The sequence below is a fragment of the Stenella coeruleoalba genome, assembly GCF_951394435.1.
Source record: "Stenella coeruleoalba genome assembly, chromosome: 10".
Lineage (NCBI taxonomy): Eukaryota > Metazoa > Chordata > Mammalia > Artiodactyla > Delphinidae > Stenella > Stenella coeruleoalba.
Genome location: NC_137156.1, coordinates 3,836,745 through 3,862,330, shown reverse-complemented (window position 1 = coordinate 3,862,330; position 25,586 = coordinate 3,836,745). Strand labels below are relative to the sequence as shown.

The 25,586-nt window shown below is 47.8% G+C and overlaps 1 protein-coding gene across 4 annotated transcripts in view; it reads right to left on the bottom strand.

Moving 5' to 3' along the window:
- The window catches only part of FARS2 (phenylalanyl-tRNA synthetase 2, mitochondrial), a 383,264-nt gene that overhangs the window by 83,076 nt on the left and 274,602 nt on the right, over positions 1 to 25,586 (bottom strand). The window lies entirely within an intron of this gene.

Sequence of the window (25,586 nt, the reverse complement as noted above, 5' to 3'; positions counted from 1 at the left end):
ACAAATTCAGTTTTAGATTCCTTTCCATTATTTCCAAACTTTTGCTCACGACTGCGCTGTTTAGGGCATCCTGGGGGACAGAAAGGGGTCAATGTGGGGAACCAACAGCCTTCAGTGTGGGCAGGACAGCAGGAGTGATGGAGGGGGTCCAGAAACAAGGGTTTGGAGCTAGAGGAGACAGCAGGACATAATCACCCCATGAAATCTGCAGACACACAACAGGGCCGCCGGGGAAGTAGGGCTTATACTGTATTTGGATTTTTCTAAAAAAGGGGAGAGAAGGCTCGTGACCTGAGGGCACATTTGGTTATAATTATATTCCTGAGACCGGTGATCACTCATTTTTGAGGTCGTAGCTTTAACATCTTGCAGGTATGGTCTCTCTGGATAGAGGGTGTCACCCCTCAGAAAGCACAGCCCGGAAGGAAACAGCAGGAGGTAAGAGGCTGCTTTGTCGCCTGTTTTCTGGCTTCAACAGAAGAAGGTCAGCAGCAGACAGGTGTCTCTTCAACAGCAAAAAAACCTGAGAGACCGTTTCCTAAGGACAGGCCTCTGGCAGGATGTTCCTGGAGCCCAGCTTTCTCTTCCAGCCCCAGATCAACGTGTGTCAGACACTCCTCTGATCCGTGGGGCGCGCTTCAGGGTCGAGACTAGACCACAGCCTGATGCACGGGGTTGCAGACACAACAGACGAGGACTCGGGAGCACTCGGCATCCTGTCGTCTGGCGGAGCTTCAGAGATGCCCCTGGGACACCAGGGGGCTCACTGCACATCGTGACAGAGTGAGGGGCTGGCAACGGATTATTTGCGACAGCCCCTGCGGGGCTCCCGGACGCCAGCGAGCACACTCCGGTGCTTCCCCCTCGCTTACACACCCTCAACAACGTACATCTTCTGCGTTTCTAAGGGATCTGGGAACAGACAGACGTGGTTAAGGCTCCAGATGCCTGAGACAGTGGAAACGGTGACAAGGCGGCCCTCGTGTCACAAAGGGTGGCGGGGGCGGGGCGACGTGACCCAGAGGACAGCCAGGCGTGGCTCAGGGCACCGACTTTAGAGCAGACGGTAAGCAAGGGGGTGCCGCCGAGGCCGAGGGGCTGGGCCTGCGTCCCCGCGAGGCACCAGCCTCCATGTTCTGCGTCCTCAGCCCCCAAGTCTACAGAGGACAGTGACCTTCAGGAATTGAGGGAAACGTTCTATAAAACACGTACATCTGCTGGGTCTATAAAAGAGTTTTTTTCCTGCTAGAAAATGATTCATCTGAAAACAGACCTCGGGAAATTGGGTCGGGTGCGCTAAGGGGAGATGTCACAGGCTGGAAGGGAGGTGTATTTTAGAGGAGGCTTCTTTGAGAAAAAGATTTTTGACACAGTTTCTCAACGTTCATTCAACTTGTCTGAAGGTGTATTTGTCATCTTCCCTCACGGCAGTTCGCTGGTTGAGTCCCCGTTTCCGCCTCTGCCCATGAGCTCTCCCTCCACCTGGGAGGCGCTGACTCCCTGGATCTCTCTCACTCTTCTTAGTTCCCTCCCTGCGATTCACATCCATCCACTTCTGCCATCTTCAGTGTCGTCATCGGAATCCAGACTCTCATCGTTGCTGCCAGGCTTAACTGACTGGCTGACAGAATGATTCACTCACTCGCTCTGCACCCATGTACTGTGTGCCTGCTACGCGCCAGGCGTGAGATCCAATCCTGCCCCTGGGAATTCCACAATCAGGTGGGCGACATAAGACTTGCAAACAATCATTTCAAACCAGTGCAAGGCAAAACTAGACGCGCTGGAAACGTACGCACAGTTGCACAATCACGCAGGTGACAGGAAAAGAATTCGGCTTTGGCAACAGTCCCTCACTGGGCTCTGCCTGCGGTGGGTGCTGCGTCCTCACCGTCCTACTCACAGAAGCCACGTTCACGTCCCGGAGCAGCTCGCCAAGGCCACTGTCACCAGCAGGGATGTACCCAGCACCTGCAGGACCTCTTCCCTCTCAGGTGGGCTATTGAAGGCAGCTCCTATGTCTTTGTGCTACGGCTCTGATGATGAGAAAGTGTTTGGAGCAGAGCATCCTAGATGCCCCGCTGTAAGAGAAGTCTGGCTAACAGAATTTCATTACGTTGGTTCATTGCCAAATTCTGACCTGACATTAAGGTGCGAAGGGGTGAAGCAGAGTAAGGCGGGAAGAGAGAGCTTGTTGAAAGGGAGCGAGGAGAAGGGGATGAAGAAAAGCTGAACGCAAATGCTGCCTGCTTTTCAATTCTCTTATGGACTGGTCCTTTCTAACTGTGTCTGCTTTGATTCTCAGCAGTTATACCACACCCACTTAAAAGAAAAAAGGACACATGGCTTGAAAAAGAATTTGTTTTGATTCACAAATTTATATAAAAGTTGTATAAAGATACATCGCCAATATTTTTAATGAAAAGAATAACAGTTCAGGAAACTAATCATGAACAATCTTAGCTATGTGAGCACTTCAAATATACAAATGCCTCCGAATTCGAGATCGATTTTTAAAACACTATTTTGGTCACCCTTAAAGTAAAGCACGGCAAAACGATTCTTTCCAATAGTAATAACCATCTCTTGGTTGTTCCAGGAATGGCCATACTCTGCGGTTTTCTCAAATGGAATTTTCTCTGCACTCGGTAAATACTGAGACAACACTCAAGGTGGCTCAAGTCTGTCTCTATTGACTTCAGGAAGCAGCTAACATCAAGGGACAATACAAGAGTGAGGGAGGGAACCCTGGAGTTGTGATCACCAAGGCAAGATGGGGCATGTATCTAGGACTGACTACAAGGATTTTTCCTTACTAATATATAATAAAAGCACAGAAGCTTCAGGTCTATTAAGTTTGGGAGCATTTAATAAATGATTAAACAAAACGAGACTTTCACATTCAAAATAGGGCGCCATACAAAAATTTTTAAACTGCTTTGAACCTTTTCTACATAAAACCGTATTTACAATCATTTAATCTATTATTACAAGGCACACGACTTACACTCTACCTTGATGTGACATTATAAATGTCCTCGTGGCTATAGCGCTGCTCTCTGCGATACTCTTCTTAGGATGCTATTGAGAATTTAAGCAGCTCCCAGACTAGGACACCAGAGGCATGTACAATAAAATATATTGTTAGTCTCATGGTTTAAAAATGGGAGATTAGGACTTCCCTGGTGGCGCAGTGGTTAAGTATCCACCTACCAATGCAGGGGACACGGCTTCGATCCCTGGTCTGGGAAGACCCCACATGCCGCGGAGCCACAAAGCTCGTGCACCACAACTACTGAGCCTGCGCTCTAAGAGCCCGTGAGCCACAACTACTGAGCCTGTGCTCTAGAGCCCACGAGCCACAACTACCGAAGCCCGCACGCCTAGAGCCCATGCTCTGCAACAAGAGAAGCCACAGCAATGAGAAGCCCACGCACCGCGACAAAGAGTAGCCCCCGCTCGCCGCAACTAGAGAAAGCCCGCGCACAGCAATGAAGACCCAGTGCAGCCAAAAATAAATAAATGAGTAAATAAATTTTTTAAAAAGGAGATTATATAAATGCATATTTCTGAATATGTATCCAGTCTAATATGTATGCTGTTGTTTGTACTTAACGAATGCAAAATCCAATTGAAGGTATAAGGGCCTAATATGAGAATGGAGGAGAGGAAAAAAAAGAATCACATCAAATAAATCATCAATAATAGACACGTACAGAGACCCTCTGTTCATCTAATGCTCCACACAAGCGAGTCTCCCTGGTCACCAAAGCTGACAGACACCTTTGAGCAGCGTGAGGCGAATCTTCTTGCCTGCTTAGATGCAGTGCATTAAATTAAACTTTTTTTGTAGCAAACTTGAGTCAGGCTGTTTTGACAGTTCTTTTATTATTTTTCTGTATGCGCCTAACCAGACTTAATAGTTGTTATCTTTATTTTAATTTATACTTTAAATGCCTCCTTCACTCAATAAAAAAGTGAAATTTCCCTTAGGTGGGAGAAAAAGAATGATTTCACCACGGTGTCAATGTAGCATATGCCACGATTATGACCAAGATGCTGTTCAATGCGGGGAAAAGGTGATTAAGAAGACACAGTCTGTGACATGGGAAAGGAAATGAGAAATTTACCTTCCTGCTGGACAGTTAACCACTGGAAGACACGATGGAAATGAAGTACCTTCTGTAGGGTGTTTATGAATTAGTCCATGTTACTTTATTTACCTCTGAACTCTTCACTCTATTTTGTTGAAAGACAGTTCTTCTTTCAAGGTTTTCTAAGTTACTCTTGCAAAGTAAAACAGGAGGAACTTGGAAACACAAACCCAAAACGAAGATGCACTGTCTAATTACGGGGTAATGTTCTTCCTATGCTTGCTCTACGATTTCTCCTCATTTAACAGGTCTCTCAGGCAGCATTTGGCACCTGTGGAGTGGCAGGTAACATATTTTATGACTAAACAAAGAGTTACTACACTGATACCAAAATACCTGCATGCAAGTGTGTGTGGCTTTCTCACCCAAAAGCACTTCTACTAGGTTTTCAGTGAAAAGGAGTATATTTTCTCTGTCTCCTAAAATTCCCTGTCACTCCCCTCCAGAGCTTCTTCCTTTGAAGAGAGCCATGCAGACTGTGGACACATGATAACTAAATCCTTGTGCAGACAGAGAGCACACATGCTGGCGCTACTTGCTACCTAGTACCTATCATCAATCTGTTCATCCATCCATCCATCCATCCATCCACCTACCTATGTGTGTATATGCAGATGTGCCATGTTTTTTATTGACTCAGCGGGTCAATATATGCAAGTTTACTAAACACCGTCTTCATCAAATATTGATTGACCACCTACATTGTACCAGACACTGGGTTGTTCATTGCTTTTCCCCTAAAAATTGCAAGTTAGAAAACACTGCTTTAGTTCCTCATAATAGTTGGAAATCTTAGGTAAAAAGTAGCACATATTAGAAGTAGTAAAAAGAGAACTGGGCCCTGGCTGTAGCCCTGCTGCCAACTACTTCTTGGGGCTTTGGGCATTTCCCTTTGACTGTGTTGGTCTCAACTTTTTCTTTTGAATAATGAAGAAACTGAACCAGACAATCTCTTTTAAAGAATCCCTCTGAGTATAAAATGCCACAGTTCCAAATATGGAAGTATTTTATAATGTTGGAAACTGGAGAAAATAGTACTTCTCCCAGAAGATCCTAAGGATATCGATCTCATTTAAGTTAAAGGCATTCCAATTTGAGAAAAAAGTACATATCGTGCCCTCTAACCCCTGGTTAAGAATCTGAGCCTAGGTAAAAAGAAGTGAGGCATCCACAGAAGTCTTGTGAAGAAAACTAACTTGGATGGCCACAAATGTTTTATAAATGCAGCATGCCACAAAATGCACCTGTCAAATCATCATTCCTTGCCTACGGCTGCTGGGTAAGCGGAAGATGAGAATGGAGAAAAGATTTCCCAACTTGCAGTCCACTGCTTTAGCGTGTGTCTATACCCTCCAGGGTCAACTGTCAGTGTCCTCTGTGGTCTGGCCAATTAGAACTAACATCTGACCGAAAGGTTTTTCTCTTCATATTTCTATCCAACACATCCTTAATAGGAGGTTAAGGATGTTCCACAAATGGGGAAAATTTGGGCTGTTACCAATATTAGTTTTAGAAGCAAAGAAAATAAAATCTATCAACATTGAACAATTTCTCTGATTTGTGACCTCTGCTTTCCTATTTCTTTTTCTTTTCTTTCTTCTTCTTCTTTTTTGTTTTTTGGAAGAGGATTCACTGCCTGAAAATAGTCATCTTTAAACTAACAACAACAAAAAAGGACATATCTTCAGGACAAATGGTTTCCAAGTCAGTGCTGGAATATAACATACCCGTAAATCTTTGGCGGGACCACTAAACCTTGGTAAGTCTAAATTCAACATTTTGCTTAGTATTTGGTTGACTTAATTACATGATTAATACATATAAATGATTTTTAAATGAAAATAAATAAATAAGTATAAAAAAGTCAAATGCTGCCATAATCCTACCATCCAGAGAAGCACAGTTAACATCTTGCTGCGTATCCTTGTGCTCTTCTGGAATGCATATGTATACGTACATTATATAGGCTAGATATCTACATCTGCATCCATATATAGAATCCATCCCATACTCCAGATATATCTAGATGTCCAAAGAGCTCATGTCGGCACGCCTATATCTGTGTGCACATCTGTATACTAAGGCACCCTAACTAAGAAGCACTGCTCTACGTTTCCCATAAATATGAGTTTATCGGGAACAAGCATCGTCAGCATTGCAGTGAAGCAGTTTTGTTTCTTGGAAAGTACCCGTGCTTCTCATCTCTGACCCTCACTTCCCAAGAGCTGGCAGAAGTCCAGCTGATGTAAGTTTAGCCAAATTCTGCACAAATGCCCGGAGCAGAGAGTTCCTTACTGCCCAAGTCCCACTCTGAGAACAAAGCCATAGTAACTGCACGCTTGCTGATACAGATGGATCTCCTCTGCATCCCCCAGACACGCGCACCAGGGTGGCCTGGCCCAAACGTGTGCCCCAGGAAGGCAGGAAGGAATGGTGTGGGGACCGAGTCCTGATGGCAGACGGGGGCGAGCAGGTGCTGCAGTGCCAGCTCACTCCAGTTCCACGAACTCACCGACCCCTCAAATACGTGCCAGGCGTGTGCGTGAGCACCAGACGCGGCTCCTGCTCTCCAGGAAGCTGGCGGGAAACAGACACGCGATTCGAGTTGGCGTGGGAAGTGCGGGCTGCTGCTTTCACTGGCTTATGTCTCCCCAAGTTCCTTCAGGGTAGGGGCCACATCTGCTCAATCTTTTGTCTCTCCTCGGTGGGATGCACAGTCTGGGGCTCACAAAGCCGCTGGGGCGCTCGGCTGGCAGACTGGGCTGGTAGCAAGCTGCGGTGCTGGGTGGGATGCGTTGCCTGCACAGCTATATTCTCCGCAGGTCTTCAGTTATGCTGATTACACATACCGCCCCCTAATAAATGGTTGGAGTTCTGTGTGTCATAGCAGGAGGGCCCATGTCATCCCATTACTAACTCTATGAAGAGGTGTTTCTACTCCAAAGGCAAAATATGGTGTGGCCAAACTCCAGGAAAAGAACAGAGAGGAACCTGTTGTCAGTGGCAACCAAACTTAGCTTCCATCATGAATCACTCTGGCCTCATTCTGACAGGTCCAGTTGCAGCCCAGCCCTGATCACACCAAGCAGTGACTCAGCTACAATGAGACTTCAGATGCTATTTTTAAGGCCGGGGGCGGTGGGGGGTGGGGGAGCAGGGGGAGGATGGAGACACAGAAAGGCTTTATTATTTTTTCCTGAATTTTAACAGCCTAAACTAAATCTCCACTTTGACACAAAATTCTGGAAAAGTCAACCTGGCCCTGAAATTATGTAACCTATACAGTTTACTTTTTGTGTCACAGCTCGCTCATTAAATTCACAAACCACTGCCATGGTGAAAATTTGTTTGATTAAAATGGAAAAGGGGAGTTTTCAGAAGAGTCTGGGCCCAAGGGAAGCAACTGTGGTGCAGAGGAAAGAACACTGGCTTGAGGGGCAGACGCTGGGCCTTTGTAAGCCGAGTCCCCGGGATTGAAGGGCTGGGATGTGCCCAGGGTGGACGGCTGGGCACGGTGGGCGTGCCTGCCCTGCCGGCTGCGCACCTGGGTTTGGTGAAGGAAACCGTCCTGGCCTCAGCGAACCTGTGTCCAACCCCACGGACCTCGACGCTGTCTGCTTCCTCTCGTCCCTCCGCTGCAGGAGCGCTGCTGCCTCTCGGTGTGCCGTAGCCCCGGGACCCCCGCACCGTCCACCCACTCACACTTCCCTGACTTCTTCCAAGCGCTCCTGCCCGGGAGCCGTTAGAACAGCGCACGTGTGTCCGGCGTAGACACGTGATATTTCCGTGGAAAAGCAGGACAGTGTTTTCCTCGTGATGGTCAGAATTCTGTGCCCTCTCCTGGCGTAGTCCCTGTCCGCAGGGGTCTGGCCAACTACAGTGATTCCTGACTCTTGTTCCTGGACACAGGCTGACGGCGCCCCAGTACCCCGCTCAACCCTGGAGTGGCTTCCGCCCCGAGGGTCCCCTCAGCGTCACTGCTGGAGGAGCTGTCAGGCCGGGGGACCTCCCCCAGGGCCAACTCTGCTCCTGACAGCATGCAGCCAATGGAACATCCTCAAACGGTCAGACCATCCGCTGTAGACACACGGGAGGCTCTTTGAAGAAGCCCTTCTTTACACTGTTTTCCAGAGCACGCCCTCTTCCAGGCTGGAAGGCCTGGGAAGAAACCACCCCCAAGTTGGCCCTGTGACTGTGAGGGGGGGCATGAAAGGAGGGGCTTAACAACCTGCAGAGAAGACCGTCTCATGGTGACCCTGGACGTGGGGGTTCTTTCTGCAACTGGGGAAGCTCTGAACCCAAACCCAAACTGGACGGAACCCCTGGGCAGAGCTGCCATCCTTGTGCCGCCCCACGTGAACCCACGGCCGGAACCGCTCCTTCGCCAAAGGCTCTCCGCCACGAGCGCGTCCAGCTCCGGGGACAGGAAGAGCAGGGATGGAGTGGGAGTAGCTCTTCCGTCAAGTTCTGGAAGCTCCGTCCTGGAGTCTTGATTTTCTTCCTGCGGAGCTCAGGGACGCGGAAACTTCTTCCTCCTCAGCTGCTGGCCAGCAACAGGCCCAAATTAGTTAAATGTAACTATAATAGACATGCTGCAAATGAGTTATATTTAACTCTAACAGCCACCTCAGGGTTTGTCTCGAGACGGAATAATTTTAGCTTCTGCTGCCTTAAGTCCCCAACTAAGGCAGAAAGTAATTACCTCAGGATTTAGCATAATGAGCTCACTGACACTCGGTATTTATTCCAGTGGGTGAACGTTCAGGCGTCTTATACAGTCAGGCACGGACTGCAGAGTGTATAGTCCTGAGTGGGCACAACGAGGCCAGGAAAAATAAAAATGTTTTAGGCACATACAAATGCAGTGAAGTCACCTGATTTCGGTCTTCATTAAGAATCAGTAATCATTGCGGAGGGTCCCGGTCAAACTTTACACTGTTAGGACAGGGCCTGCTGTATAGCGTAAATCCTAAACAACGTACATCAGACAGCAAACTTTCTCAGAGAACGAGCTGCACGGAAACACCTGAAAAGCGTGCTTTTAGAAATGTAATTGGGCTTCAGCGCCGGGCACGCTGATCAGAAACCAAGTTTATCCATTAAAGCAGGAGCTCACTCAGCATTTGATGAGGGGAAGAGTTTGTGTTCCTAACAGTATCTACAAGGAATAACAATTTGTCCAAAATGCTGTTCATATATTCTGGTATTCTACATTTCATTATTCTGAATAATCTCCCCAGTTAAAGCATCCTCATCTGGCCCCTCACGCCCTAGGCATTTACGCTGCGTCAGCTGTGGGCCCAGCCGTACAGCACAGGTGCAAAGAACACCAGACACGGTCTCTGCTCTCTCGACATGGCACAGGAAGCAGCCCAGGTGCAAACGATTTCCTGCATCGGGTATCCGCACTGATAGTGAGGGGTGTGCCTTCAAATACAAAGCCATAGGTCAGCACTGGTCTATGGGATTCGAGGGGACACGCCACCTACGGCTGCCCGGCCATGAAGGCCCTGTGAACACACGTGCTCAGGGCATCCTCCCCCGCGGGTGGGTGCCCATATCAGTAACACACTACAGTTAACTTGGACACAGGATCTCTGAAGCTTCGTGTTTTTACGTCTTGCCTCATTCTACAAAGGGTTTAAAGAGGCTTACGAAAGAAAGTACACAATAAAGTAACGTTGGAATGTGAGTAAAACTAAAGAATCAATGTGAGGGGTGGGATGTTATCGACACACTTCTCAAGCCAGACTCACTTCTGTCTGCGCACTCCTTCCCCGTCCCCTTTGCATGAACCAAGGAAGCGGGCATGAAGGGATCTGAGGGTGGCAGCTCCTCTCCCCTCCACTGCCCCACACGGCAGGGCTGGGTGCTCTGCTCAGCCAGGTGCCACCCTGGCAGCCCCTCTGCTACGTGTCCCGCCTGGCGTGGCCCCAGGAGCTGGGATGGGCAGGAGTGACCCGCGGGGGAGGATTCGAGTGGTGGCTGAGATATCAATGCCATCTAACCACATCCAAGCCTCTCTCCTAACAGAACATGGGGAGGGAAACTATTCACACGAGCAGGACTTTGCGATCCGGCACCAGGGAGACGCAAATCGCCAGCCTGAGGGCCTCTGCAGGGAGTCAGCTGAGCTTCAGGTCGGGCTCTGTGGCTTACAAAGTCCATGAGATTAAGTTCACCTGCACCCCGAGGGGAGCGGAGTCTCTCTTCGTAGTTACTTCTTAAGACAATCCTCACAGAGGCTTTCTAGCGGGGCTCTGGGTGATACAGTGGACCAGGTCCCCAGCAACCTTCCCATCGTGCAGGGCTCATCTTACAGCAAGCACCGTGGATGGACATCGAATACAGACCTCTGGGGTGACTGCATCTATCCATCCGAGATCACGCTCTCTTAGGAGGAGGGGAATTAACATTTGATTTTTCAGCGACTGCGCTAAGTACCTTATATTTATAATTAAAATACAACCCTCTTGAAAACACCATGCAATAAGTATTACCATCCCCATTTTTACAAGTGAAAACACTGGGCCCCAGAGAAGTTAAGTAACTTGCTCAAGGTACACAGCACCGAGCGGTAGAGCCAGAATTCAAACTGGAATTTGGCTTCAAAGCCGTACAGTTCTGTTTCAGCTGTTTCTACATAAAAAAATAACAGAGTAAATGTTTTGCCTGAATCAAGCAGTAAAAACCAATTCATTTATTTAAATAAGTTTTAGGGATTCTTTTCCCACTGGTTTCTCTGATTGGCTGAAACGACCAGTCGACCAGCTGTTTCAGCGTCATGGTGGCATCTGGGTAATCCTAACCGTGTGCCCGGCATCTACCAAGCTTCCTCAAAGGCAGACCCGCGCCTGAATCCGTACAATATCTTGGACGTTAGTGGTTGCTGTCCAACAGTACAAGACTGAAAATAAATTAAATATTTGCCTATGTGGCTGCAGGTAAAATACACATAAAACAGAAAATAAAACTCATATTATATGTGAGTCGTCACCATTCATGAGTAAAATCCAACATGACTGAAGCTGCTAAACCCTATCTCATCCCTTGAGGGGAAAGGCCAACTTTAAAAAACTCTCATCTTTTCAGACTTATTGTCAGTGCACAGAGACTGCTGAAAGAGCAGAGCTGAGCAGAAACGCTGCTGATGGGCATTAAAAGAAGGTGGCCATAAACAATAAAGCGGTGGGGAGGGGATAGGTGGGTTGTGAAAAGCTCAGCAGCTCCAGAAGCTCGCACAGCACAGCTGTAACTCTACGTCAATGCCAGAAGTGCTTGTCTGGCTCTAAGCGTTGGTCACCGGCAGCCAAAAACATTTTAAGATGAGAAAGCATGAGCCTTCACCAACCCAGGAAAGTCCAGGTGCCTTGGCCCACTTTCTGGCGTGCAGCCAGAGAGAACTGTAAACCAGCATAGCCTGCCTCTTCCCCTCTGCTCCCTGGGCCTCTGCTCCCCCTTCTGTGAAACAGCAGACTTGGAGAGATCGTTCTACGAGCTCATCTGGCTGTGAGATTTTCTATAAGTCTATGGATTCAGCTACTGGCTCCACAATTGGTATTGGTAGGTTTGTTTTTGAGGAGCTATCTGTAATGTCAAACGATCCTTCTTTTTTCTCCCCCAAATTTGATTTTGTTGGACATGTTCTTAATCACATTTTAGTTATTTTGTTTCTTTGTCTATCTTTGCATCTCCAGTGTCTAGCATTGCATGCGCCTGGTAAATGGCAAATCTGCACTGTGCACTAGATATTGATGAAACTTCTCTCTCCCCTTTCAACTGGCAAGAGTCCTGGAGCTCCTGGCACCATATAGGACAGAACTCAATACTGTTCTTGCACAATCAGGCTGGCTGCCCTCACGTGCGGAACGGTCACACCAAGGGCATCCAGATGGTGCCTCCTCTACCTCAGCCTACATCCTGGGACCTGCAGTGGCCTCTTAACCAGCCGCTGTTAACTGAGCACGTTCACGTGCCTCGCTCAGTATAACAAACAAAAATATTTGCAAACCGTGTATCTGATAAGGGGTTAATATCCAAAACATATAAAGAACTTATGCAATTCAATAGCAAAAACCCAAATACCCCAACTGAGAAAAGGAAGAAGGATCTGAATAGACATTTCTCCAAAGAAGATATAAGAAAAGCCAAGAGGTACGTGAAAAGTTGTTCAACATCACTAGTCATTAAGTAAATGCAAATTAATATCACAATGAAATATCACCTTACACCTATGAGAATGGCCATCATCAAAAAGACAACAGAGAACAAATGCTGGCATGGATGTGGAGAAAAGGGACCCTTGTGCACTGTGGATGGGAATATAAACTGGTATGGCCACTGTGGAAAACAGTATCCTCAAAAAATCAAAATTAGAACTAACATATGATCAAGCAATTCCAATTCTGGGAATATATCCAAAAGCAACGAAAACACTAACTCGAAAAGATATCTGCACTTCCATGTTCACTGCAGCATTATTTGTAACAGTCAAGACATGGAAATAAATGTCCACTGATTGATGATGGATGGATGAATGGATAAACAAGTAGTTGCCGTATGTATGTGTATGTGTGTGTGTGTGTGTGTGTGTGTGTGTGTGTGTGTGTAACGACACACTATTGAGCCATAAAAAATGAGGAAATCCTGCCATTTGCGACAACATGGGTGGACTCTGAAGGCATTATGCTCAGTGAAGTAAGTAAGACAGTGAGAGACAAACGCTGTATGATCTAATTCACATGTGAATTTAAGAACAAAAACAAAAAAATCCCCCCAAACAAACAAACAAATAAGACGAACTCATAGAAAAAGAGATCAGACTTGTGGTTATGACAGGTGAGGGGTAGGGGAGGGGAAGTGGAGGAAGGTGGTCAAAAGGTACAAATTTCCAGTTACAGGATAAATGAGTACTAGGGATGTAACGTACAACATGACGACTATAGCTAACGCTGCTCTATGATACGTAAGAAAGTTGTTAAGAGGTTAGATCCTAAGAGTTCTCATCACAAGGAGAACATTTTGTCCCTTTATTCTTTTCTTCTTTCTCTTCTTTTTGCTGTATCTATATGAGAAGATGGAGGTTAGCTGAACCTACTGAGGTCATCATTTCACAATATATGTAAATCAAACCACCATGCTGTACTCCTTGAACTTAGACAGTGATGGAGGTCAATTATTTCTCAAGAGAACTGGAAAAAAACTGGTGGCTCTTAGCTATGTTCCTTTTCAGTAGGAAACAAATGTCAGCTGAGGGAATTACTAGACTCTTCTTTGTATGGTGCTCATTCCTATCACAGAGCACTGCACACAGGAGGTACCCAGTATTTGCGGGTCAGTTCAGCTCAGTGAGTCAATAAACACAAGAGTCTTTTCAAGTACAGCACCCCAGGCCTTCTGTGGCTGTGAATGCCCCCCTCCTACCGCGGGGCCAGATGCACTGCCCCACTCTGGGCTTCTTCAGTGCCAACGCTTCCACAGTTCCAGCCACCTCCTCCCCAAACACCCCTGACACTTGGCCATACCACCAACTCCTTCCACTCAGAAGACTGGAACTGCCACAGAAAGAAAACAGGAGGCTAAGACGTCACCTGGTAGCTGGCTTGTGACTAGCCTGTCATTTACTCATTTGAGTTCTGCCAGGGTCTGTTTTGTGAAAGCTTTAAAAAGGCAATACAATATAGTTGAACCTCAAAGGAAATAGCTAAAGGAAAGAAGCACAATTCCCATTCTCTCTCCAAATGGCGAGATGCATTTCAGCCCCTTCTGTTTCCAGGAAGCGTCTGTAACGTACTTTTCTCTTTCCCAGGTCACTAAGATGCCTGCCCTGCGCTGTGTTTCCGGCTCAGACACCCTAACGCGCAGGCAAAATGGATACAATAGAAACACAGAACTTACAGCCTTATCATCGAGTAGAAAGAACCCACTCCATGCAAACACACGCACGCCTCTCTGTCTCCTTGACTTTCTCATCTCAAGTCTCTCAGGTGTGTGTGAGTACGAAGCCTCTAAGAAATTCTTTCCATTTTGAAGACAAGCTGCGTCCCCATCCCGTCCAGCAAGCCCGCCCAGTCAGCATCCTCTGTGCCGTCTCCTCGCCGTGTCCCGTGCTCGGCAACACGGTGGGCCGCCAGCCCCAGCCTGCCCCTAGGGAAGGCCGAAGGGACCACCGCCCCAGATCCACCCACTCATCTCTTCCATTCCCTTTGTCAGCCAAGGCGCCAGCTGCCGGGGCTGAGAGGGTGTCCAAGGTTAGCCACCAGTCAGCACCACGGCCCGCGGAGCCTTGGGGCAAGTGTCCTCAGGACCGCAGTCTCTTTAAGCAGGGTCTGCTTAAACCCTCTGTCACACACAACCTCCGTCGCTGGAAGCTCTTTGAATGGAGCTGAAATCAACCTTTTATAACTCTCCCGTCGGTCCTAGTCCCAAGACCCTGAGCAAGTATCCTCCCTTTTCGTCATGAATTGTCTCTGCCGAACAACATAAATAGGACAAAAAGGCAGCATCTTCACGTGTGGAAGGACACAGAGAGCTAGGCGACAACGGGCAGGACCAGGAAGGACACAGACAGCTAGGCGACAACGGGCAGGACCAAACTGATAGAGCGGTGTCTGTGAAAATCAGGTGAAGAGCAGTGAGAACGAGACCCTTCCAACCTCTTCTTTGTCCAGCTGCCCTTGAACTACGAGGGGACAGACCGACGGGAGCCTCCAGAGGTCAGCAAGCGTGTAGCAATGGCCTACGCTGAGGAAGGTTCCACGACAGCGCTAAGGCACAGAGGCGAGGTTCCCACCCTCAACATCTCATGTTCTACCGAGAGAAGCAGATAAGACTAGAACTAAGCATAAAACAACGTCCACTTGTTCAAAGAATTTACAGGCGTGGAATTACGGGTTACTCTGTACTTCTGAGATGGTGCCTTTTATGAGTTAATTATTCATTTAAAACAGAAGTGGAGGCAATCCAGGGAAGTCAGTTGTGGGATCTGGATATACCAGGGAAGGCTCTGCTGTAAGAGCAAGGAGAAATGCACAGACTCTCCCGCAGGCACGGATCCACGCCCAAGGCCGGGGAGTTGGCTTCCTGGGTGGGAGGTGAAGGCCTCGGATCCCCCAGCACGGCCCCCAGTGCAAGGATGGGTGTCTTGAGCGCCAGGCCGGCCCAGAGGACATCTTCTAAGTGGGACTGAATCGAGGGGGGTGTCCACTTGGCTCCAGAAATTCAGACAGCCTTTGATTCCCAGCCCTTACTCTCCTCTTCCTAAGCAGGAGCGTTCCTATTTTCAGCATAAAATTAGCATAGAGATGAAACCATTTCAGGGGACACAGAGTGAACTGGCACAGGAGACATTACATTTTTCATTTCTAAAATGAAAAATTTTCCTTTTTCTTTAAGCCCCGAGACTGCCGCTTAATTTGCGTGCAGACTGTGTTGCACTGCCGAGGAGGGCGGAAGAAGGGGTGGCGGCGGGGCTGTGAGCAGAGCCGTCGGTGGGGATGGCCGGGCGGCCCCAGGGCGCGGTGCCAGGTGACACGGACAGTCCACGCTCTGCGCCTCCTGCAGACACGCCGGCGGCCCGGTGGCGAACCGCAGCGCTGGACGCATCTTTCCTCGAGAGCTGCAGGGCAGGACCTGGTCCAACTCCACTCCATGTCTGTCTCTGGCTTCCCTCGCATCATTTCAAAGACATCTTCACGGCTGGTAAAGACAGGATTTCTTGTCATCTCTTCCCACTTGAAAAAAGATTCTGAGCAGCTGTGCTGGGACGAAAGGCAGCCCCACCCCTCCTGCCGCACCAACTTTGGTCTTTTTTTAGCTTTTCTCACATCCCTCCTCTCCGCTCTCCTAAGCTCTCAAGTTCCCTCCACTTTTTCTTTAGTGGGTTGCTTCTGATCTCATCGGAAAACATTCTCTGAGTCATTAACAATACAAGACGGTAAAGAAAGCTGTCTGCTGGTGGCCCCAAAGGCAATCCCTCTTCAATGTCAGTGTCAAAACTCTTCAATTAAGGGAGCACAGAGCGGCTCTGAATAATACTGGATCTTTACAGCAAACCATTCCATCCAACCAGACTTGGGAGGAATGTTTTCTTAAAAGTTCAATCATCTGATTCCTCTGTTTAAAAGAGCTGAAAAAGAATGTCTTTATCTGTACCAAGCTGGCGGAAGATATTCCCTGTATCTGAGAGCCACACAGTGCCCTGGGGGGACGGGGTTGTTTTGAATGCACAGGGAGTAAGCGTAGCTTATTACATATATGGGAGAAGAGACGAGAAACCAATATTCCTATCATATAAAGCCTTATTACTGTGGATAGTATTAACTTAGACATTGTGAAAAATTATACGATAACCTACTTTTCGAGTTGTATGTGATGAGAACTAAGTGCTTGCGAAATGAGATTGCTAACAAGTGAGGGCAGCAGAAGGTCCCGGACTTCCGAGGCTGCACTGCGGGAGATGACATAATCTCATCACAGCTAGAATTCACTAAGTCCTGGTCCTGGGCCAGGCACCGTTCTAAGAGCTTTATGTGAATTCATTCCTTTAATCCTTACAATAATCACACGAGACCAGTAGTATTATAGAAGTTATAACCTGCCCAAGGTCACACGTGGCAACAAAGGGCAGGTCCCTTTCATTCAAACCCAGGCAGCCTGACCCGAGAATCTGCCTCTTGACCACTACACACGCCAATTATACGTTGCTAGCTTCTCACGAAAGGACCTGAAAAATGACTACTTAGCGCCGCTTACTTAGATAATTATAACTTTGATTAATAACAAAGTAGAATTGTGTGTCTTTACACACACTTGAATTAATCTAGAGACACTTGTCCTTGAGTGAGTTCAAATGGTAAATGCCAGAAACGGGGGTGGGCAGCCAACACTTGCCTCTCTGCTCCATCCTGCGGGGGAACCCAGGAGGCTCCTTCTAGATGTGAGAGGCCACGTGAAGCTCTGGAGGCTGGCCGTCTAGGTAACTACCCCACACTGCTGTTGAGTGAACTTAACATACAGCACAGTGTTACGAGAATGATTGTCATATTTCATAAATTACATTCTGCTATTCACAGGGAAGTCCCTGCAAAACTAAAGTAATAATATGCACAGAGAACAGGAGGAATAATATTGTAAGCAGCACATCATAAGGATGGAGACAACACAACACAACGCATGAAAAATATAGTCTGTAATAAAAGAGCTGACAGAGAAGAAGAGAAGATTGAAAAAAAAAAGTTCTGAATTTAAAAACATGTTGAGGCGGGAAGACCCATGGTAAGAAGTCAACCAAAATTACAGTGGCCTAGATGCATGTCAAAGAGAAACCCAAGGAGAGAATCTAAGCAAAACAATAAAAAATATTCCCCCTTTCCTTTTCCATTCAATGGAAAATATCTTTTTGTCCAGATGGACATACTAACATCTCAAGAGCTTGGTTTGGTAAACGGTTTCCCGAGGAAAGAAGCAGGCTGGGAGGTACCAGCACTGCGGACCCACAGGAAGGACCTGTGCCCGGAGCCCACCGCTCAGACGGTCTCCCCTCACTCCCCAGCGCGTGCCCACCCCCCATAGACCTTTGAGATCTTGGCTGCCCTGCTCTCCACCCACCACACGGTTTCAGATGTTCCCCATTGTCCTCCAACCACCATGACCTGAGCTCCCCTTTGTTCATCTTGGGGAGGTCCTCCCATCTACGTCTCAGAGCAGCACTCAGGCGGGAACCCCATCAGGCTCCGGGGGCCGAGCCGAGAAGCCTGCGGTCCCAACACCCACCCAGCTCCCGGGCTCCCCTCCTGCCTGGCGTCAGCTGCGTCCGTCGGCGACGCCCTCTGTCCAGCTTCTCACAGGAACGCTGCTCTTCTCTCCCACAGAGTCACCCTCTCCTCTGCTGGATCCTTCCTTTGAGTTTTTAAAAACAGACTTTATTTCTTAGAGCAGTTTTGGGTTCACAGCAAAACTGAGAGGAAGGCACAGTCTCCCACACCCTCTGCCCTACAGCCTCTGCTGTCAGCACCCCGCCAGATGGCGACTTGTTACAACCGATGGACCCACGTCCACACATCGCCACCCGGAGCCCACGGCCGACATCTGGGTTCACTCTTGGTGTTCTTTTTCTTCTTTTTTTTGTTTTTCCTAGAACATCTCTCTCTCTTTTTTTAGTTTTATTGGAGTATAGTTGATTTACAATGTTGTGTTAGTTTCAGGTGTACAGCAAAGTGATTCAGTTATACACAGATATATATACACACATATTCATTCTTCTTCACATTCTTTTCCCATACAGGTCATTACAGAATACTGAGCTTGGTGCTCTTCCACTGACTTTCACAGACGCTGACGTGCACTGCATTTTGACCCTGCAGCCCTCCACCTACCACGCGGCCCTCTCCTCTCCTTCAGTTGTCTCTCTTCACTGTCTCCACCTTTCCCACACTGGTCATCCACCCTTGCTTCTGCCCACACCCCGCAAGTGAGCACCTCTCACTAAGGTCACCGAGACACTCATGTAGCTATAAGTACAATGGCTCCTCGTCTGTCGTTATAAAGCACTTGTCTCTGATACATTGTGATGAGTTGGCTGCTCTCATTACCTGGAAACCCACACGTCCCCTGGCCTCCGTAACCCCACAGCCGGGCTCTCCCATCCCCAGGTCTCCCACCGTCCCGTTCACGTCCTGGTCCTTCATCCGGCCACGAAATGCCTGTGTTCCTCCAGATTCACCAGAGTCCCTTGTCCTCTTGCTTGGTACTTCCGGTCAGTCCTCTCCAACCCTCAAATGCCCGCTAAGTGAAGGCTGCTCACAAGCTGACGCCCCACGACCCACCTCTCCCGTGAGATCCAGACTATTCCAAACTCGTTCAAGCCTGTGCAACACGCTGACCTCAGCATCTCAGGTAAACTTCAAGGTTGTCGTGCCCAACCTCAACCTCAGCCAGTCCGTCCTTTTACCAACACCTGGCAACACACCACGTCCACAAGTTCCACAAGTCAGGCACTCGGTACCGTCCCTCCTGACCTCAGACTCAATCAAGTGGCAGGTTCTGGAGATTTCAGTTTCTATTAATCTTGGGGTGTTCACGTCCCTCATCCCCTTGGCCACAAGCTCGGTCTCACCTCTTGTGTAGCTACTGCAATCACCTTCTCCTGGCCCTGAGGCCCCTCCTCTTCCTCCCGGGCCCTTCCTCCACAGAGCAGCCAAGTACATCTTTCTGAAAACCAAGTCTAACTGTGTACATGCTTTGCTTACGTAACACACTCTGGGGGCTTCCTGCTGCTCCCGGATAAAGTGAGAGAGCCGGCGTGGTCTGGCCTCACCACCTCCTCAGCCTTGTTACCGTGTCCCCTCCCGTCCAGCCACACTGGCCTTCCCATGGGGCCCACGATGCCCCCGTTCTTCCTGCCAGAGCTTCGCTCATATGCTGCTCCTTAGCTTTGAAAGTTCTTCCCTCCACCCCCCGGACCTTGATTCCAGTGCTCAACTGTCCTTAAAGCACCATGTTGATAACCCTTCTCCCAGCTGTCATTTCACATTTATACGTGTGATTATTTGATCAAAGCTAGTTTCTCCAGCTAGTCTAGACCAGAAGCTGTTGGAGAACATCAGCCGGGTCTGTCTGCTTCCCGTCACCTCTGCAGCCCGTGCGCACAGCAGGCATTCAGCTGAATCAGCAAACAAATGAATGAACTACTTGTGAAGGGACTGCCCCGCGGGGCGGCAGCGGGGGCAGGGTCGGCGTGAGGGGGGACGGCTTTTCTCTCTCTAGATGGGTCAGGATGGAGGGCGGCTGCTCAGTTCTGGAGCACAGGGCTGGCCTACCAGCAGGCCCTTCTCCAGAACCACCCATTCTAGACACGCCCCCAACCTAAGAGGAGGGACAGGGCCAGAGGAAGCGGGGAGAAGGCAGTAAGTACAGCAGGATTGCCATCCTACTCTAAGGTGCAACTATCCCTGAGAAGGTACATTTTAAGGTTCGTTCCATGAACTAACACATGAAACATCTGTGGAAACCCTGGGAGGATGCAGCAGGAATGAAGTGGTGTGTTCGGGGTACATTTTAAGGCTCGTTCCATGAACTAACACATGAAACATCTGTGGAAACCCTGGGAGGATGTAGCAGGAATGAAGTGGTGTGTTCGAGGTACCTTGCTGTATTTATTTATATCACGGCTCCTTTGACACATCTTTGCTCTTTGTTCTGTACATGCCTGTGTCTCCTTCAACTGGGCTATAAATTACTCGAAGGCAAAGACCCTGCTTTTCATTGCCTGGCACGTGGCACTGAAGTGAGGCTGGTGTCCAGCACAGCTCAGGCACCTGTGAGCGTTCTCTGATCAATGACTCATAGATAGAAAAATAAATGACTGGATAAGTGGAAAGACAGGCATCAAAAACAAAGTTGCCTACTTTACCGCTGTGTTGATGAACTGAAACAGTAACTACCAGATAATTGTATGACCCTGACATGGGGCACTTCAGTGGAGGGAATGAAGACAGTTCTGTAACTACCTGTTTACCTGACTGTCACCTCTCTGAACTGTGAGCTCCCCGAGGATGGCAGGCCTTTTTATTTGTCTTTGTGCTGAGTAGATGTGAGTGATTTTCTCAACCCCTTTAATTTAGTTACCAGATGAATCAAAGTCTAGTCACAGCTCTTGAACTAACAGGGTTAGTCTCAGCTGGAAGAGTCCTGTCTTCTGGGGCTTTAATACCTCAACAGTAACATGACACAGTAGGACAACAGGATCTACGAGATCTTCCTCTCGGCTCTAGCATCTGATGAATCTGTAATCAACCATCCAAACAAGCAGAGAAGAGCCAGGGACAGCCAGGGCCTAAGCAAGTGTTCTGATCACAAGGAATCACGTGTAACTTTAAAAAATCTTGCATATTGCCAATCTTATCAGGCATTGCTCACAAGGATCATGGTGAAGGAATAACTGTAGCCCAATACGGGCAATTTGCATGGAAGTCTCCTGGTACATTGCAAAACATTATTGGGAACAATTATAAAACAGGGGTTAACATCAGTGCCAAGTAACCTGGCAGCTCAGGAGGCAGTAATTCAAATAAAAAACAACCCAAATCTGAAATTGGATATGAGCATATATAAAATATTGTTATAATCAGCATCTGTGGAAAGCATGACTATGCAATGTGACATGAATTTAAAATTATCTAATAACTTGGTTTTATCTTAGAGGAGAAAATGTTTGATTTCTCCCAAAATTCATCTCCTTTAAAATTTCTGACAGAAATTCCAGTCATATATTTTGCTAATAATGTATCTATCTTGATCTTGATTTAGTTCTTTAATGGAAAATTCTTGGCAACTTGCCTCCAGTTTATACAATGTAAATGCCATCATGACTATGACAACAAAATGCTGTGTAATAAGTATTTCTCAAAGAAGCAAGTGTAAAAATAGAAAACTACTGCAGTTTTCTGCAATGCGGTTACATGACTGCCTCAGACCCCAGAAGGACACAGTGACAGTAACCACCACCAGTGTGCACCGAGGGCTCCAACCTAAGTGCTTCTATGTTGTTAACTTACATAATCTTCACAACAACTCTGAGGAAGGCACTACTTACCGTCGTTCCCCATTTCACAGGTGTGAAAACTGAGGCACAGAGAAATTAAGGAACCTGCCTGAGGCACCACAGCTAGTAAGCGGTGAGGCCCAGATCTGAACCCAGGCAGCCCGCCTCCAAGCTCACACTCTTAACCACGACTAGACTAGGCCTTTACAAGCTACGGGCCATAATGTAAACTTTTACTGAAAACTGAAAGTTACAATTCTGAACAGCAGTTTTGGAAAATGAACTGTGTTCCCTTTCAGTATTCTCTGCTTTTAAAAACCGTTAATGCAATACAGGCCTCATGCAGCTAAATGCGTGTAAATCCCAATGGGGTACTAATAAACCAAAGCCCTTCTGGAGCCAGAACCTCATTTACAAGGACTGAGGACTCTAGAACAACACACCTCCGGGACCAGTTTTACTGCTGCCACCTTCTCGCATCTTCATGGTGAAAACCTCTGGGTCCCATATTAGGCGGACTGCAGTGATCCTCTATCAGGAGGGCAAATATTTAAATGATTTCCCACATCTGATCTTCCATGTCATTTCCTCTTCTAAGCTTGACTGGGCAATCTGATCAGTGCAGTAAAGTAGAAACATGCCTTTACTGCACCAAGCGACCCTTCATCTGTGTTCGGTCAGGGGGATCTAAGCTCTTGGGCCTCTTTTAGATAAAGGCTTTCACCTAAAAAGATCCAGAGACCAGTTTTCTAAGCTGAGAGGGAGCTGGTAGCTGTACAACAATAAAGGGCACTTCTGATTATATTTTTAAAGAAACCTATACCCCATGAAAAGAGAATGAGGGGAGAACAGCTGAAAAGAATTTTCAATGCTTTCACATATTACTATATATTTTTATATATTATTATATGTATTTACATATACAATGCCTGCAAAATACACATATATAACGTGTATACATACATTATATGTACATATATTCCAAAATAATATGTAAAATAGGTAACAGTTCAGTAGCTATAACGTACCTATGTAATAGTAAGGTATCTGTCAAAAGCCAATCGGGTGACCCCCACTAGATAACCAAGACGTAGACAAGCAGTCTTGGCTATTCACACGTTTCTCATTCTCACTGGGACACACCGCACGGGGGCTTAAAGCAGCCGTGTTGGAGGACAAGGTTAAGGAGAAAGGCGCTGCTGGTCTAGGGTGTGTCCAGGCTCTGGAAGGTGGGCGAGCATTGGAATGAAAGGGAAAGTGGGCCGTGCACTTGAGCTCAAGCACATCGTCTACCCCGCTGACTTCCTCTCATTTACAACAAGCTCGTTGTCCGACTGTAGACGGGCGGCAGACGGAAGCCTGGAGACAGAGGAGGGAGCGTGTACGTGAACAAGGGTCCAGGTTTCTACGGGGAAGGGCAGTGAGGCCGTGAGCAGGAACGGGGGCTCCCAGAGACGGAAAGAGTCCACAACACGATGGTGACAGTGACGGTGTCGGAACAGCCAAGGACCGGACGGTCCTTCCTCACCCTCCGTTTTACTTAGAGACAAAAGGCGATTTCCAAGAACGTGGAGACAGTGGTTTTTCTAGGTTCTGACTCCCTAGGATTATGTCCAATGCACTTGGGAGTTCAAGTTTCACAGTGATAACTCCAGTCACTCAAAGAGAGCCGATTTGTTTCTGAACTATTTTAAAGAATTAATAGAAGTGTTCTAAAATCTCTTAACTTATGACCTGAAAGTATATTATGCATTTGGAAAACCTAGCCTATAATTACTTAGGAACGGAAGAGGGGAAAAGAAACAAACAGCTGATTTAAAAGTTTTTAAAATTAGCTTCTGCGGTAGGTGAAAGCATAGTCCCCCCAAAGCATCTACACCTGATCCCTGGAACCTGTGAATACATTACCTTACACGGCAAAAGGGAATTGCAACTGGGGCTAGGGAGCCTGAGATGGGGAGGTGTGCACATTTGCGTGGGCCCAATGTGATCACGAGGGTCATCGTGAGAGGAAGGCCGGAGGGTCACAGCCAACAGGAGATGTGAAGCCAGAAGCCGGGGAGTGCAGGCGGCCTCTAGACACTGGGATGGTAGTGAGTGGTCTCCCCCGGACCCTCAGAAGGAACCAGCCCTGCCAACAGCTTATCTGTAGTCCAGGGAAACGATTTCAGACTTCTGACCTCCACGGTGGAGAGGTGATAAATCTGTATTAAGCTGCTCAATTTGCGGTAATTTATTACAGCAGTTAATTCGCCTCCTACATGGTGAAAGGTGAGATCCTGGGCACACGAGTGAGTGAAAAAAATAAATCCAGTTGAAAAGGAGTATTACTCAAATGGTAAAAGAGGCTTTTCTCACATCACATACTCGGAACTCCAGCTCTGTGGGGTTTAAGGAAGACTAAATTTGGCTAGAAAGACACAGTGAGAGAAAAGCGTATAATTAGAATGACAGATGCTAAAATGTGCCCACGAACTGGTCTCAGGCACAGTGGAGAACGGTGGGGGGGGGGGGGGGGGCGCCACACCGAGAGGCACAGGAAGTAAGTAAATAGCTTCTGCTGGTCTCCAGTGGCTGGGGTCCACCCTCACAGAATTTCAGCTCTAAAAAGCTTTTTGGTCTTAGGGTTCCCCTTACCAAACCTTTGGTTAATCCCCGACCCTATGGGCAACTGATGCAGTCCAAGCTATTACTCACAAAGTATACATAAGTCTGACAGCATCTGTCTTTGAAGGCTAAATATTTTGAATACCAACTCCAGGAAAGCATTGTGAAATGCTGACTTAATCTCTCTGAAATGATCAGCTAACGCTGAAGAGAGGGACTGGGAAAGAGCTGGCTGACCATGATCTGCCAGGAGGAAACACATGGACATGGCAATAGGGAGGTCCAGGAGAGGATGTCACGACCCAACGAAGCAGATCCTGCCCTCCTATGACCCAGCCGGGCAGGGGCAGCCCTGGCGTTCACCATCTGCCTGCTCCTGCCTCTTCTTGAAGGCCTGAGGGCCCTAAATCGGACTCTGGCTCCATGGCCAAAGGGCCAGACCAGGAGCTTCTGTAATCTGATGGCACCGCTCACTCCACCAGTGATGTCAAAGATGCTATCAGAGAACCCAGGGTGCCACTGATCCTGTATTTACATACGAGCATCTATGTCAGCCAAACCTGGAGGCCGGCAAGGACTGCCCAGCCTTGCTGAAGGTTAATGCCACGTGTGCATCACACAGGGAACTTCTGACCCGCTCTGGAACGCAAGTCAGAGTCAGAGCAGAGGAGGTGCGATCTACCCTGTTCCAACTCTTGTCTAAACATCGCTGACGGAAGGAGGTCCAGCTGGGCTGCTCTCGCCATCAAAGGGGCTTTGTTCACTGCTGCAACCCCAGTGCCCAAAGGGCCCCGACACAGAGTCGACACTTGCATTTGTGGGATGAGTAAATGAACGCATGGGAGGAGGCTGGAGACGTGCTTCGTTTATAAGTACAACATGGCAACTCCCTAAGACTTAACTCACCCTGATCCTCGAAATGAGATCTTTTCCCTTCTGAGCCCCCCCGGTGGGGGGGCTGTTTATTCCTCTCAGATGCTATTCTTTTCAGATGTGATGTGTGTTGTTATCACTTCATTCGTATGAGTTTCCTCCCTAAAATAAATGGTAAGAGGCTAAGGGTTGAACCTACCTTATCCATCACCGTATCCACCACAGCCAACCCAGAGCCCTCCACGTAGTAGGTGCTCAATAAATACCAGTAGATTTGAATCAGTGAAGCATGTTTTCTCTAATTTTTTAGGAGAGATGGGATTTGCATCTAAAGGTCACTTGGATTACTGAGTAGGAGATCATAGCAAATCAACATACTCCTTTTTTCAAACTCCTAATTACCACATATA